This window comes from Lactuca virosa, chromosome 8, assembly GCF_052849685.1.
Source record: "Lactuca virosa cultivar CGN04683 chromosome 8, Lactuca_virosa_CGN04683_v6, whole genome shotgun sequence".
NCBI lineage: Eukaryota > Viridiplantae > Streptophyta > Magnoliopsida > Asterales > Asteraceae > Lactuca > Lactuca virosa.
In genome coordinates, this window is record NC_136433.1 from 214167376 (window position 1) to 214181678 (window position 14303).

Genomic DNA, 14303 nt, shown 5'->3' on the forward strand with positions numbered 1-14303 from the left:
TCGAAAAGCTTCATGCTGATCAAGTTGCTTTCTCTGAAATGGTGTTTGGTGTTCCTCCTTCACTCTTTGAGCATATCAAGTTGTGCAAATCTGCCAAAGAGATTTGGGACACTCTTCAGGACCTAGTTGAAGGTTCCGAAAACATGACGGACAAGCGCCTCACCTCAGTTGTCAATGATTTCGACACCTTCACTACTACTCCAGGTGAATCTGTGGCCTCAGCTTCCAGCCGTTACCGAATTGTTGTCAACAACATGACTGCTCATGGGATTGTCCTAACTCCTTTGTCCGAACTCCTTTGGAGTACAATCTCAAATTTATAAACAGTCTTGGCAAAGGATGGGGAAATGTGAAATCTTGTCTCCAAAGCAATGGTTCCTTGAAAAAGTTGAAGCTCTATCAACGTTTTGATAAACTTCAAGGACATGAGTCAAATGTTGCTCAAAACATGAGGGAACTCTCCGGAGGTCCTCTTGCCCTTGTCAGTTCCTTTGAATCAACCATTCCGAACTCATCTACTTCGGATCCCTTCACACCCATTGTTCCATTGGTTCAAACATCCGCACCTATATTACCCACACAAACCTGTCCTGTTGATGAGTTCGAAGCCATGAACTCTGAACTCCGTTTCCAACAGGAGTTCGCCCTACTCTCAATGAAGTACAAACGTCCATTAAATTCCTCTTACAAACCATACCAAAATCGATTCAATGCTCCTCACCATAACAATCCTCAACCTAACTCAGCTCCGGTTCCTAAACCAACTTCCGAAAATCCTCCAACATACAAACCAAACATCACTAAACCAAACACTACCCCAGAACCCTCTTAGAGTTCCAAATCGGACAAACCAAAAATTGTGTGTCATACGTGTGGAAATGCAAATCATTTTGCTAAAGATTTCCTGGCTGAAGCTCAGCAGAAACCAAAAATCAAGGATTCGGCTTACTACGTCTGAAAAGCACAAGAGATGGCTGAAAGCGAAAAAGCCTTTGTGACAATAGTTTCAAGAGATGTTGAAGGGTATTGGTCGTCCGGAGATGATGATGACATGGTAACTGGAAGAAACATGTGTCTGATGGCAAGACAAACGGTTGAATGTGATGAAGGATATTGGTCTTCTGGGTCCGAAGATGAAGATGATGCTGCTGAACCTCACCACTGCTACATGGCCACCAATGATCCACCCGCTCGAAGCATCGTTCAGCAGGTAAAATCTATGATCTCGGATAATAATTTTGATTTATCTCTTTGTGAACCTTACCTGACCCAAATCCAAACAGATATGAACACTATTTATAAAGCTTATGAGTCTGCCATAGAAGCCAGTGAGAAGAAGGATTGTGAACTAAATCGTCTTAGTTTACGTTTTGAGGATAAGAAATTGAAAATCGAGTCTTTAGAGCATGAGCTTGTAATGTCAAACGATGAATGTATTATTTTGAAAGATAAATGTGAAATCACCTATTCTGAACGAAATGTTTTAATTGCTGATAACAAACGTCTCAATGCAAAAATAGATGCTTTGCAGAATTCTGTAGATATGCTTGAAGCGGACATTCGGATGACTCATAATTTTCGTCATCCATGGTCTAAAGCACCTGGTCTCGGAAGCGAGTTTCCAAAACCAATCGTTAGTCCCTTGAAGGAATTGCAAAATTTGACATTCATGGGAGAGGTTTCGAATATCAAACATTCGGACACCCCTGTTTCTCCTTTGTCTCCACTTCCTAAGACTACAGACCATTTTGAGTCCCTAATCCCCGAGTTCAAACCAATAGTTGTCAAGTGTCCTGATTCCACGCCTCTGATAAACCTGGACCTGAATCGGACCACAGATTTTCATCACAGTCTCACAAATTGTGTAGACTATGTTCCTAAAAGTAATCACGTCAACAATTGTGTAATTGAAGAAATTAATCCGGTGACAACTGAAACTACTGCTTCTGAGGTTGTATGGGCATCCTTAGATGATAAAGTTGAAGTCTCAAGCTGTGTGTCCTCTGATTCCTGCGAATCGGATTCCTTAGTCATCTCAAAAACTAAATTGGTTCCCATTACTCCTGAGTTTAAGAATCCATCCGTAGGACAAACCTCAAAATCCTCATCTCATTCTAAGAGAAAACCAATGCTGAATAGGAAGGATATTGTGGATCCTAAAGTAGAAGCTCGAAATGCACTTAAAAAGGAAGTTAAGACTAGACAAAATTCCAGGTTCCTTGCGAACTCCAAACCAAGTTCATCCCGGAACTCTCATGCATCCACTCATAGTCAAAACTCATTTGTTCCCACTAAGATTCTCAAAAGACCTTCTGAACCTCTTGATCATGTAGAACCTAAGAGAGTCATCAGCTCCACTCAGTCTCAAGCTCATGTAACTATCAAGGCCGTCTGAAATACTTTAATAGAATCTCGGACTGCGTTCTCTGTCCTTATTGCAAAATATGATGGCATAATTTTTAAACCAAATCTTTCAAAAACCAATGTGTCATCATGAAAATCCACAAATGAAAAGAAAACAGTTTCAAAGTCTTCTAAGAATCGTGTGTGGAAAGTCAAAACTCCCATTGCTGAAACAACCATTCCGGAGGAAACAAATGTTACCAACCTTCCGGACGTCAAAGGTCCGAAGAAGCCAGTTCGGAACCGTCAAGTCATTGAATATGACTACTGGATAGATGAAAAGACATTAGCATTCTGTCTGTTTCCAAAGAATTCCAAGAATATCACCCAGAAACACAAAGTTGTTCCTAAGTCACAATCAAAGTCCAAAGCCCGTGTCTACGTCCCAAAGTCTAATTCGGAGCCTAAAAACTCCATTACTCACTAATTTTGCAGGCACTTTGTGCTTCGGAGCAAGAAACAATATGATATATTGATAATGCTTGCTCCATGCACATGACGGGGCAGAAAGATTTTATGCGGGATTTAAAACTTTCTCCAAATGCTGGTTACGTGACGTATGGCAACAATTCCAACTCTCAAATTCGTGGTTATGGAACTCTCACCAACGGAAACTTCTCTATTTCACATGTGGCTTATGTAGCTGATCTAAAACATAATTTAATAAGTGTTGCTCAGCTCATTGATTCAAATCGACGTGTGGAATTTTGCGAAAAGTACAGCTATGTAATGACCGAAGACTGGAAAGAGTGTTTAATCAAGTCTCTTCGCAACAAGAACATGTACCCGCTCGACATCAACATGATTATTGGCAAACCGCAAATCTGCCTTCTCTCAAAAGCTGTTCCTGACGTCAGTTGGTTATGGCACCGAAGGCTCGCTCATCTAAACTTTCGGTACATGAATGATCTTGTATCTGGCGAAATGGTGAGAGGTTTACCTCTTCTCAAATTCGAAAATGATCATCTGTGTGCTGCTTGTGAGTGTGGAAAGCAATCAAAGAAGGTTCATCCTATTATCATCGAAAAGTCCATTTCGGAACCATTGGAGCTTCTACACATTGATCTCTGTGGACCATCCACTGTAGAAAGTCTTCATCATAAGAAATACATTCTTGTGATTGTTGATGATTTTACAAGGTTCACTTGAGTCTTCTTCCTAAGGCTAAAATCCGAAACAGCCTTAGAGCTCATAAATTTCATCAAAGGAATAGAAGTTCTTACAAAACTCCTAGTTAGGAGAATCCGAAGTGATAATGGATCGGAATTCACTAATTCCACCATTGAGAAATTTCTCACAGACAAAGGAATCGACCACAACTTCTCATCTCCTTATACTCCACAACAAGACGGTGTAGTCGAAAGATGCAATAGAACTCTCGTTGAAGCTGCTCGATCCATGCTGAACTTCACAAATCTACCACTCTACCTTTGGGCTGAAGCCGTGTCTACTGCTTGCTTCACTCAAAATCGGAGTATCATCAATCGACGCCTCAACATTAGACGAAACCAAATTCAACGGGTTTCTGAACAAGATGGGTATGATGATACCAGATCCGCAGTTCTTTAAAGAGACTTGTTCTCTTTGATAGACGTATTCGAAAGAAAATTAGTTCCGAACTAAACTTTTTCATCTCGAAACTACTTTCTCTCTGAATACATAGGATCATTTTACTTGTCTTTATTTCTGACCATCTTCTGAGTTTTGTATTTTAAGTTGTACAGTTCACCCTGATTGTTTGCCATTTAAAGTCCACATTGTCAAAAGCACCCCAGAATTATACTCCGGAAAAGACATTGCATTTCGGAATTTTCAAAATGTGCTCCGGAATTTTCAAAATGAGCTCCTGATTCTCTAAATGTGCTCCGGAATTTTAAGATTTACTCCGGAAGGTTTCTCAATTTCAACCAGGAATGTTTTACAAATTTTGCTCCGGAAACCTTAACCCTTTCTCCGGAAGGCTCTCACAATCATGTTCCGGAATCATTTTCAAATTCACTCCGGAATTTCTAAAAAAAAAATCACCATTCCTGAATTTTTCAAAACAAACTGAATCTCAGCTCCGGAATCAAAACTCACTCCGGATTATCTTCGCTTTCCAGACCTCTTTTCAAAACAAGTATGTTCCAGAACACAACGTTTTATCCTCCGGATCATACTCTGTCCGGAACAACTCATCCAGAATACCAAAGGGCAATAAGGTGAAACGTTTTTCTCAACGGTTACTTTCTAGGAAGATCCTTATCCTATCCTCCTCGATTTGTGTGACACGATTGCACGCCCCCATGAAAATAGCCATCGAATCGCCGGTTAAAACTTCCATTTTTAACCACAAATCACTTTACCTTTCACCTCCCGTATCAAATCAACATCCCTAAATTCGTCTGTCATTAAATGCGGCCCATTTCGTTTTCAGATCCTCATCATCACTTTTCTGACCCGACCCATTTCCCCTACCTATAAATACCCAAAACCCCCTTTTTACCTCTTTACGCTCTCAAAACCCTCAATCTCCCAAATTCTCTCAACTGTTATTCGTGTTCTTCAAGAACTCATAACCTGCAACAATGGCGGCTTCACAAGAACCCACACAAACTGCACCAACTCCAAAGAAGTCGATTGTAAGGAAGAAATCTTCCAAAGGCTCAAAAGGTTCCTCCTCCTCTACCGATCCAGAACCTTTTCTGAGAGACACTACCCAATTGTTTTCCCTAAACCCACTGGATTATGATGAATCGATTAGAGTGATGATCGAGTTCATTGCTAATCACCCCATCTCCATTCCCCTCACCAAAATCCCTGAACCTCCACTACCACTTCATCACCTTCATCGTGCTTTTACCAATATCAGATTAGTCGATGGTGCACTAGAAACAACAATTATCGGTGACAGAATCGTTCCCATCTACAAATCGACCTTTCTCAAGGCGATTGGTGTCAAAGTCGTTGAACCAACGACTGAAGAGTTTCAGACGTTCCTAAACTACATCGGGTACTCCCACGACTACAGAGCCAAAGATTTCAAGAAGTCCGTTGTGTCCGGACTATGGATTGTTCTCATGCACTTCATCCTCAGAGGGCTGTCCGGAGAGCATGGAGGAACGGATACCTTAAGCAAGGATTGGCTCAACGTCGTCTTCAGTATCTACTCCAGACGCGACAATGCTGCGGATCTTCCGGAAGTCCTATGGAAAGACTTCTGCAAGTTTGCCACCAAGAGAAAGACCATTGAAATTTCGAGCCCTAGGTTCTGGGCATTGACAATTCAACAGATCTTCAAGGAACTTTCCGAACCACTTCCGGTTAACACCATCCCTCCGTAGGATTCTAGACCAATCCTCTTTTGGTCCGGTCAGACGTCTTCCGGACCACATGTTGGCCCTCCTTCCTTCCGAGTCCCCTTATTTGAAACAACACTTAGAGACTTCGGTTGTGTTCGACCCAACACAACCTGCCCCTGTCTCTGTTGAGCCCGTTTTAGAAGAGGCCAAACCTACCATGTCCAGACCTAAGATTAAGAAGCCAGCCAAACGAAAGGCATCTCCCACCAAGCCAAAGACCAAAAAGATAGCCAAAGTCAGTGCTTCCTCTCAACAGGAAGGCACCCATGACATTCCGGCTGATTCTGGCCGTCTGCACACCCCACCTATCCACTCATCTGAGGTACCCCTCGATGTTTCAAAATCACCTGCACACACTCACAGGGAGTCTCCACATAATCCACCCTCACCTTCCCAAAAAGGTGATGCCGGTGTTGATCATAGTTCCTTGCAGCCCCCTGGAACACACCCACGAGTCACCTTTGATGATCCCATTATTTCTTCTACACGCACACACTCCGGAACCCCTGTTCCGGACACTAAGCTCTCCGGAGATGGAGCAGTCTCTCCGACTCCGAAAGCCTCAACTGGTCTGATACCCGGAAGGCGTACAGGACGACCAGGAGTTAACGATCCCCAATGGGAAGATTTTGTCAACAAGGTTGCATCCAAACGTCCGGATCTCACCAGAGCTCAAGTGGAGTCAACTCTTATCTCCATGAGGAACAGGGCCATCCAAAGCAACATCTCTTATGTTCCTCCCACTGATGCCGATACTGTCAATGAGCTTACTTCGTAACTACCACCTATTACCACTCACCAAAGCATTTTCCACACCGATCCGGAAGAAGAGATCTTTGGAGAAGTCATGCTAGATGATGAAGCAACAAAAGTTCCGGACACAAACTTCATGACCTCAATCCATCTTCAATCCAAGGCCTCAGTATCCAAGTCTGCCTATGACTTCGGATCCTCCTCCTCAGCCACTCCGGACGGAGGTTCAAACTCCAAATTGCAAGAAGATGATGATGCAACCAAACCAGGTCCTTCCACAAATCCTTCCTCACACCAACCTCCTCCGCAACACTCAGATTTCGATTCGGAATCCTCAGCTGGTGACTATGTTGACCCTTTTTCTCTCCTCGAGATTCGAACCAACGTCTCAGACACCATGAAGAAAGTATCCTCCATGGAATCATCCGTAACAGAGCTCAACACGAAATTGGATCAAAAAGTCTCCGGACTTGATTCCAAACTTGATGTCATTCTCCAGTCACTATCCCGACAGTCCGGACCATCTGTTACGGAAAGAGAAGCTCAACTTGATCAGTTAATCTCCATCCGGCTCAAGCACACAATAGAGGAAGTTGACACCAAGTACGACATTTTGGTGGATAATTATCTCAACACCATCATTTCCATGCTCAAGGTCCATGATGATCTGGTGTCTGCTACCAACGACCTAATCAATCAGACCCACGTTCGTCATGAGAAGCAGATTCAAAGGCTGGAGATGGAGATCCGGAAGAAGGACGAAATGAACATGATAATTCAACAAGTCCTCATTAAACTTCTTCGCTCAACTTGGAATATTGTTGATGTTCCGAACCAGAAGCTTGATGAGATGATTGCTATCCTCAGCAATATGTTCAAGCACCATTCTGATCAAGCCCCCACGGCCGAAGCCTACGATAACCTCACTCTTCAACTTACCACAGGCCTTTAGAAAGTCTTCTCCAAATTCGAAGATCTCAAAGAAAATTTGTTACTTGCACCGGTTCCAAAATCCATCGATGCAATAGGGGGAGAAGGACCAAGCAAACCTTGGAAACCTGCCTCGGAGTTCATACTCCGAGATGAAGATCTAAATTCCGATGATGAAGTCCAGGTTGTGTCCGGACTTCTAGGAAACTCCTCTACTGAAGAAGAAGACAGTGACGAAGACAAATATGTCACAAATGGAGTCTGGGCCTTGAAGCTCCAAAGAAAATAACTCCAAAGGTGCTCACTGAGGAAGAAAAGAGGATATGGTCCGCAGTCTCTTGGCCATCCTCCTTGCCGGATGCCTTTCAAAGAGCCATTCAAATGGCTAAGGCAAAATCTCTTTTAACCGCTCAAGCTTTCCGAGCTACTCCTTCAGTACAACCTCCCATTCCGGAACCAATAATTGCTCCAATCGACCAGGGCTCTCCCCTCCGGATCCCTGATGAAATTCCGGAAGAACCACTTCCTATTCCCACTCAGGAATTCACGATTGATGAGAATATGAAGCTGGTTATAGATGCACTCCAAAGAGACAAAGGGAAGAAACAATGACTGCCGAACAACAAGCCTTTCACTCCGGACCTCCTCTCAAGCACAAACTTGGATGGTCTCAGGAGGAAATCCATGAGGCATTAGAGGACATCATCCGGATCCAAGCACTGAAGGACAATCCTGATCCGATGCGTGGCATCTCCCCTCTCTGCCGTGAAGGCATTCTTCAGGCTCAGGAAATTGTTCCGTGCCTCTATTACGAAATTCCCTCCAAAGACTCCGATCAGCTGGATCTTCCTCTCTCTCAATAAAACAAATTCTACACCAAATTTGCTCCTCTTCACCAACTGACAATCCGGAAGTAATCGTCTGGACAGAGCGAGAAAGGCTTAAAACTTTCTACGCTAAGAATGCTCAACCCTTCAAGGAAGTGTGGACAAGAAAAGGATTACCTAAGTTTAGGGCTTCAGAAGAAAAATTTTGGTAAAATTTGAACTGAACTGTCCTCTTTTCCATTTTCACCTTCTCCGGAACAAGCCAACTCCCCGGACCGTTACTGATGCAGATTTTCCTTCCATGAATCCCAAGGACATCCTCACCTTAGCTGCTTACTTCAGAGAAAATCAAAAGGATGACATCAGTTTGTGAGCTTACCACGCAACTCTGAGCTTTCTAAAAGATTATGTTGCTGAGTTCTGCCGATGTGATTACGAGCTTGCACACCTCTACGGAACGGAACAATTCGTTGCCAAAATCGACTTTGTTCTTCCGGAACATGAAATTCTTGCAGATGGTCCGATTGAAGAACCGGTTCTAGGGTTTGTCTACACAACCAGAAAGACAAACAAGAAGGACTTCTTCCGAGTCCTTGACAAACATCTAGTTCCGACCAAAGCTCTGAAGAAGTTCATATCCCGGGCGTCTAAGTTTGATGCTCCGGAACAGGTCAAGGCAAAGTTTGTGAGTCATTTGGCGTGGTACATTGCGGTACGAGAATGGTTGTTCAGAGCATACACCTTCATCAAGGAAGAAATGAACTAAGATTGCTGGATTGCTAAGTTCACTTAGGGGAGATTGTTGGAACCTGAAAGTGAACCTCTAGCAATCCTAAGTCCTTATTCCGAAGCGTGTACATTCCGAAGTGAAGAGTGGTCTGGAACCTGTCCGGACCAAGTAAGAAGATATGGAGAATGAAGACATTCCGGAACTGACCCTCACGCCCGGAATGATGGTGATCCGGAATGAAGCTATTTTGTCTTTTGTGCATTTATTATATTTGTACTTGTTATTGATGTAACGTTTCATAGGACTTAGTCTATAGTTGTATTTGGACAATCAGAATGTCAGAACCATCTCCTTTGTCCGGTCCTATGTAAACAGTTGAGTTAATTCTCTGTAACATTCACTCCTATTTATAGGAGCATTCAATACAAGTCAACCACGGATCTTTCACTCACTTTTGTTATTCCTTTTGAGTTTACTTCAAACATTCTTCTCGTTCTTCATTTATTAGCTTTACTTTGATCAGTTATTCTCATTGCTTATTAAATGACTTGATCATTTACTGAAAACATTATCTAAGACTTGACTGGTCTTTCCATACTTGACTTGAACATTCATTAGCAAGGAGACATTGATCTTAAGCATTCACTCAAGGTTTGAATTCTCAAACCTTGTCCCTGCGCATAAGTAAGATCTTGTTCTCACAATATATATATATATATATATATATATATATATATATATATATATATATATATATATATATATATATATATATATATATATATATAGGTTCAGGATCATATGAGACATTAGTATTTTGTGAGACAAAGGGACCAAATCTTGACCACTCATCTTGAATAATCAAAGGCTGGAATTAAATCAGATTAAACCACAAGTAGGCGGTGACATTTTTGTAATTAAATGGAGCTTTGGGATTAGAATAAGGCACGGAGGGGCAGTAATGAAATTTTACATTCTATTTCATTCATATCGCAAAAACACTTAGTATTCTTCTAAATCTTCTTCATTCTGATTCATAAAACCCTAACCTCAATATGAACACTAAAACACGTTTGATTCAATGTCGATCATCAACATCTTATGTTCCTTCATATTCGGATTTGAACGCTTTAATTTTATCTACCTTTCATTCTGATTTTGATTCTGAAATCGCTCGAGCATAAATTGTTCCTGAATCAAAAGAAATCAAATTTATTATTCCAACAAATGGATATAGAATCGAATTCAGATTAAGGTGTTGTTGGTTTTTTCAGAAAAACCACTTCTTGTTGCGCCGCGCAACACTTGACGTTTTGCAGCTGTTTGCTTTTTGGAAGGCTGATAACTTAAAAACCGATGCGCATGTGTTGCGTGGCGTAGCACTGGACCATCATCTTCAAGCCACTTCTCACTTACTTTAAGCTATATTATTCAACTTAGATTTGTTTTATTTTTTTCAACAACATGTTTATTATTTTAATAATATTTGAAGAATATTATAAACAATTGGAGTATATTTTACATAATTTCAAATAATTTCAAAACCGTTTGTTAAATTTCATATAAATATTTTGTGTTTTATATTGTCTATAACCAAATATTAATAAATTATAAAGTTAATCATTAAAATTATCAAATTAATTAAAGTTAACCGAAAAATAATCATCGTCTTCAAAATTTTAACAAAAATGAACATATTTTAAGCTAAATTAACAATTTTATTTATTGTAATTTAACAAATATTATGTTTAATTCTTTTATATAAACCTGTTTAAAACTCATATCATCACAATGATCTTTATATTTGATTTGCATATGATTAAACTAAATAAAATTTTTATTTAGATTTATTTTTAGCTATTGTATAGTCAATTTCAGTTTATTGTAGCAGTCTGTAGAGGTTAAAAAACAAACATACTTCTTATTATAGGCTACAACCGTTTGATCCACTTCTTCTACTGCAGAGAGCTGCAGATGTGGTCCGCAAACTTTAGCCGTTTTCGATTCGAAAAAACAAACAACACATAAGTCATTCTAGGTAACGTATAATAGTATAATTTATATGCATCATGATTCAAACCTTTCTTCGTTTTTCTCACGCACAAAACCCTCCGGCTCGATGAACACTAAAAATCTTTTTTTTTCCTGATCTACAGTCTCGATTGAAGAACTGGTAAATTGAGATTAAGTTTTGCTTTCAACCATTAGATTCCTCTCATGCTTAAACATTGGTAAATCAAGATGAAGTTTTGCTTTCAACCATCAGGTTCCTCTCATGCTTAAACATTGTGATTACCCTCATTCTGATTACATTGATTACAGGAGAGATTTGCGATCGAAGAACCCTAAAAATCCTCTTATTCACTCTGATTCATATTTTCAACTTTGTGATTCTGGTTATGTTCCCTAATCAAGCGTTCAATCTACTAGCATTACATAATCAAAGGAATCGGATCAAGATCTCAAGAATGCCTGGTTCAACATAATCAGATTCAGATTCTAATTCTCATTTAAAATCTCTTATTTTTTACTTCACTTTATATCTACTCCAAATAACTAAAATTTTCTTTTTTCCATGTCAAAGAAGTCAAAGGAAATGTGAATAAACCATGATATATCTTTTTGTATATAACTTTCTTTAAATTTGAAATTTTAATGTCTGATATTTTACTCATTCTATGAATTTGTAATGACAATGCATAATATTCTACACATTTTAGTATCATATTCTACATATCTGCACCAGGTAAACACCTTGTAATTCTACATAAACCTTACACTTCCATGAAGTACAATAAGCTAGATATTTTAAAATATGAATGTGTGATATTTTTATTATTCTATAAATTGTAATGTGGAATGTATAGTATTCTGCATATGTTAATATGATATTTTATATATTATGCATATTTTCTGTGGAATGTGCAATATTCTACACATGTTAGTATAATATTCTATATATTCGGAATATGTATTCTTGTTTTTTAACTCTTTCTCCCAATTTGTCATGTACATCATAGTCCTTTGCTAAACACGTTGCGAACTGATGATTAATTTCTAAAATCTTCATTGAATTGAATGTGTGATATCATATTGTACATATTTGCACTAGTTAAAGGCCTTACACTTCTATATAAACCTTGAACTTCCATGCAATACAAAATCCTATATATTTCAAAATATGAATTGTTATTATGTGATAGTATGATAAGTCATATGGTACTTCTTAATTTGATACAGATGTTACTTTATTTGGTAACTTAATATTCTAGGTATTCTAATTTGTTAAGTTAGGTGTTACTTCATAAATTTGGTTTCAGATGTTATTTTATTGATTAATTAGCTGTTACTGTTTACTTTGATAAATCAAAACTAATTCATACACCAATGACTTTATTGTGTAAAGTTAATGTCTATTTGTAGAACATTCTAACATTTTGTATTTTCTTTTATCATAACTTGATGTATTATTCAAAGAATACTTCTTTATACTTTATTAGGAGAATGTATGATATTGATTATTATTAAAATGAAGTATATGGTTAATAATGTTAATATTATAATATTCTGGATTTTTTTTATCAAAACTTTATGTATAATTCAAAGAAAAGTTTTTTATATTTTATTTGGAGAGTCTATGATGTTGATTATTATTAGAATGTAGTTTACACTTTATAATAGCAATATTCTAGTTTTTTTCAAGTATTTAATAAACAAATTCATGTATTATTCTACTTTGTGGTATTTAGTGTGAATATTCTAGTATTTTGTTCTAATAGAAGCATGGTATATGTTTTGATGCAAATCAAGTGACAAGAATGACTCAATCAAGAGAAAAATGTGTTGTTGATACTAAAACTAAGAAAACAATGATAGTTGAAGTAATAGATCTTTATCATAACGTGAAATAAAGGACAAGGTATAAGATTAAGCACATTAATGTATATGGATATTTAACATAAATACTATAAGTTAACATATTATTAAGTGTTATATTCTTCTTTTCACGATGTTGATTATTCTTAGAATGTACATATTTTTATACTTGATTTTATATTAGGTTATGAAAATAATGCATTTGTTTTAGTTTTTTTGTTTTAATAAAGTTATGATATATGTTTTGATGAAAATAAAATATTAAGAAAAAATAATATTGAAGAAGCTAAATAATTTGGAAATCTTGATAAAGAAACTTGGTATAAGATGAAGAGGGAAGAGATTGATGGAAAAGAAAGCATAAGAAGGTATCCAAAAATAGAATTAATGGAAGTTTGGAAATGTGTGGTGGTGAATGAAATTCTTAGAATGTTACAAAACGTTTCACTATTGTTATTACTTGATTGTAGTTTGTATATTTTGGGTATTTTGTCCTGATAAATATTTGTTTACATTGATTTTACTTTTCATGATGCAACCTAATTGAATGGTAACCTCCATATAAACTAATTGAAGAAGCTAAGGAATTTGCAAAATCTGACCGACTAAAGCATCTTAACCTGGTGTAGGAAGCGATGCAGTGAAATGAAGATTGTTGATCGAATTGATAAAATATTTGCAAGATTTAATGGTTAACTAATTCAAAGTCTTTTTCTCTTTGAATATTGGCTATATTTTTTATATTTTGAATAACATGTATGGTTGAATGTTTGGTAAACAATAGTTATGGTTTAAACGTTTGAAGATTGGTGAATATTTAATAGAACAATATTGTGGTTGAACAATAGTTATGTTTTAAATGATAATACATGTAATTTTATAGTTTAGGTCGTGTAATGGTAGTAATATATTTCACATATTAGACGAGTTTAAAATTAAAGTCTCTATGTAAAATATTCTATCAGAATAATATTGTATTTTTATGTTATAATAAGTATATGTGTAATATTCTAATAGAATGATTTTATGTGTTGTTTGTTATCGTCAATTGATATTTATATATTTTTTAGAATTTAAGTCAATATTCAAGGTAAATTTTATAAGTAGAGTGTATGATGTTTAAAATCATTAGAAAGTTGTAGTTTATGCTGTATGATGTTTATAATCTAATAAAATAAAGTTCTAGGTTCTTATAATCTATATGTAGAATATTTTATTATGTGACATTCTAACTTATATGCAAGATATTCTAATACAACAATGTCTAATTAAATTTTGGCTTTTTTAATACTCAATGATATGATATTAATCTAGTTATTGAAAATATTCAATATTTTTATAATGTGTTGTTAATATGTAATATTATGAAATTATGTGTAATATTATGAAATTTAAGTGTAGTATTCTAAAATTATGTTGTAATATGTACAATTAACTTGCATT